The sequence below is a fragment of the Ascidiella aspersa genome, chromosome 5 (genome assembly GCF_963924565.1).
Source record: "Ascidiella aspersa chromosome 5, kaAscAspe10.2, whole genome shotgun sequence".
NCBI classification, from domain to species: domain Eukaryota; kingdom Metazoa; phylum Chordata; class Ascidiacea; order Phlebobranchia; family Ascidiidae; genus Ascidiella; species Ascidiella aspersa.
Genome location: NC_139451.1, coordinates 8653811 through 8656310, shown reverse-complemented (window position 1 = coordinate 8656310; position 2500 = coordinate 8653811). Strand labels below are relative to the sequence as shown.

General features: G+C 55.4%; 2 non-coding genes and 1 pseudogene across 2 annotated transcripts in view; all 3 read right to left on the bottom strand.

Moving 5' to 3' along the window:
- The window catches only part of LOC146142455 (large subunit ribosomal RNA), a 3679-nt pseudogene extending 3628 nt beyond the window's left edge, over positions 1-51 (bottom strand).
- A 248-nt stretch (positions 52-299) lies between these two features.
- Positions 300-453, bottom strand: LOC146142454 (5.8S ribosomal RNA). The gene has a single exon (XR_014499189.1). It is a non-coding gene; the product is annotated as a 5.8S ribosomal RNA (ribosomal RNA).
- Positions 454-700: 247 nt separating this feature from the next.
- LOC146142453 (small subunit ribosomal RNA) overlaps positions 701-2500 on the bottom strand; it is a 1811-nt gene continuing 11 nt past the window's right edge. Inside the window, exon 1 of the ribosomal RNA XR_014500121.1 lies at positions 701-2500. This exon is cut by the window's right edge and continues 11 nt beyond it. This is a non-coding gene — a ribosomal RNA (small subunit ribosomal RNA).

Genomic DNA, 2500 nt, shown 5'->3' with positions numbered 1-2500 from the left:
GCTTAGTAATATGCTTAAATTCAGCGGGTAGCCTCGTCCGACCTCAGGCCGAAAGTAAGGACCGGGACTATTCTTCCCGTTCCGCGCTCGCCGTCGGCGCCGCGCGCCGCCGCGCACCTCGATTCCCGCCCTTGAGCCGCCAGCCGTTGGCCTCTTCGAGGTCGACTCGCCGCCGCCGCGCGGGATTCTGGTCGCGATCGTCGCGCATCGTGCCGTGCTGTCTTGAGCGGGACGGGCGCTCGCGCGTCCGACGCCGCAGCAGCCGCGCGGAGAAATCCCCGCGCGGAACGTTTGCAACGCGACCCTGAGGCGGGCGCGGCCCCGGGATTGACCCGAGGCCGCAATTTGCGTTCAGAACGTCGATGCTCAATGTGTCCTGCAATTCACACTAATTCACGCAGCTAGCTGCGTCCTTCATCGACTCACGAGCCGGGTGATCCACCGCCAAGAGCCATCCACGATTGTTTCGCTCGCACAGTGCCTCGCACTATAGGGTGACAAAATATACCGCGCCGAGCGGTCGGCCAGGCCGACGCTTGAAGCCGGAGCGCGCGGCACCGCGGCACTCGACGCGCAAACATTACCGGGTGACCGAATCGCCGGCCGGCGCGCCGCTCCTCGCGGGTCGGGCGCCGGGTAGCAAAGACTTTTTCTCTCGCTTGTCAGAGTTTCGCGTTCGCCGAAGCGTTTGCGAGACCGTTAATGATCCTTCCGCAGGTTCACCTACGGAAACCTTGTTACGACTTTTACTTCCTCTAAATGATCAAGTTAGATCGTCTTCTCGGACGCCGGCTCGACCGTTGCCGGCCGCGCCAGGTCCAATCGGAGGACCTCACTAAACCATTCAATCGGTAGTAGCGACGGGCGGTGTGTACAAAGGGCAGGGACGTAATCAACGCGAGCTAATGACTCGCGCTTACTGGGAATTCCTCGTTCAAGGGAAATAATTGCAATTCCCTATCCCTAGCACGACCGGGGTTCAGCGGGTTACCCAGACCTGTCGGCCAAGGCGAGCACATGCTGATCCGGTCAGTGTAGCGCGCGTGCGGCCCCGAACATCTAAGGGCATCACAGACCTGTTATTGCTCAATCTCGTGTGGCTAAACGCCACTAGTCCCTCTAAGAAGTTAGACGCCGACCGATTGGGTCGCGTAACTAGTTAGCAAGCCAGAGTCTCGTTCGTTATCGGAATTAACCAGACAAATCGCTCCACCAACTAAGAACGGCCATGCACCACCACCCACAGAATCAAGAAAGAGCTCTCAATCTGTCAATCCTCACTGTGTCCGGGCCGGGTGAGATTTCCCGTGTTGAGTCAAATTAAGCCGCAGGCTCCACTCCTGGTGGTGCCCTTCCGTCAATTCCTTTAAGTTTCAGCTTTGCAACCATACTTCCCCCGGAACCCAAAGACTTTGGTTTCCCGCAAGCTGCCGGAGAGGTCGTAAAACTAACGCCCCCCGATCGCTAGTTGGCATCGTTTATAGTCAGAACTAGGACGGTATCTGATCGTCTTCGAACCTCTGACTTTCGCTCTTGATTAAAGAAAACATTCTTGGCAAATGCTTTCGCAGTCGTTCGTCTTGCGCCGATCCAAGAATTTCACCTCTAACGGCACAGTACGAATGCCCCCGTCTGTCCCTCTTAATCATTACCTCGCGCTCCGAAAACCAACAAAATAGAACCGAGGTCCTATTCCATTATTCCATGCACCATTATTCAGGCGAATCGCCTGCTTTGAACACTCTAATTTTTTCAAAGTAAACGTTCCGGCCGCCGCCGACACTCAGTCAAGGGCACCGGCGGAGAACCGGAGGTGAGGCCAGGACGGCCAGTACACGCCTTGCGACGGACCGGCCGCCTGCGCCCAAAATCCAACTACGAGCTTTTTAACCGCAACAACTTAAATATACACTTTTGGAGCTGGAATTACCGCGGCTGCTGGCACCAGACTTGCCCTCCAATGGATACTCGTTAAAGGTTTTAAAGTGTACTCATTCCAATTACAGGGCCTCGTTTAGAGTCCTGTATTGTTATTTTTCGTCACTACCTCCCCGCGTCGGGAATGGGTAATTTGCGCGCCTGCTGCCTTCCTTGGATGTGGTAGCCGTTTCTCAGGCTCCCTCTCCGGAATCGAACCCTGATTCTCCGTTACCCGTAAGAACCTCGGTAGGCCAGTACCGTACCGACGAAAGTTGATAGGGCAGACACTTGAATGATCCGTCGCCGGTGCGAGACCGTGCGATCCGCAAAGTTATCCAGAGTCACCAAAGGTTGCGGGCCGAAGCCCGGTCGGTTTTTGGTCTGATAAAAGCACGCCTCCCGCGAGGTCGGCGCTTCACGCATGTATTAGCTCTAGCATTTCCACAGTTAACCACGTAAAACGTACGATCAAATGAACCATAACTGATTTAATGAGCCATTCGCAGTTTCACTGTACGAGAGCTCGTACTTAGACTTGCATGGCTTAATCTTTGAGACAAGCATATGACTACTGGCAGGA